Genomic DNA, 399 nt, shown 5'->3' with positions numbered 1-399 from the left:
ATATAGCGGTTCGGCAAAAGAGACCGATAGAATAAGTACTGGGCTTACAAAAGAATAAGTCCCGGGGTCGATTTGCTCGACTAAAGGCAGTGCTCCAGCATGGCCGCAGTCAAATGACTGAAACAAGTAAATGAGTAAATGAGAATGAGTATATATATAAATATATATATACACACACACACACAAACAAACACACACACACACACACACACACACACACTCACACACACACACACACATATATATAAAATTTAAAAACAGGATAAACTCCTGCACCTATAACTAATTCTGCTAAAGATTCTGCAATAAGAGCAAGGTCATCAGCATATATATTTCTTTACTGCCCACAAGGGACAAACAAGGACAAAGGGATTAAGTCGATTAAATCGACCCCAGTGC

The sequence above is a fragment of the Octopus sinensis genome, linkage group LG27 (genome assembly GCF_006345805.1).
Source record: "Octopus sinensis linkage group LG27, ASM634580v1, whole genome shotgun sequence".
In the NCBI taxonomy this organism is placed as follows: domain Eukaryota; kingdom Metazoa; phylum Mollusca; class Cephalopoda; order Octopoda; family Octopodidae; genus Octopus; species Octopus sinensis.
This window is presented reverse-complemented; position numbering follows the sequence as displayed.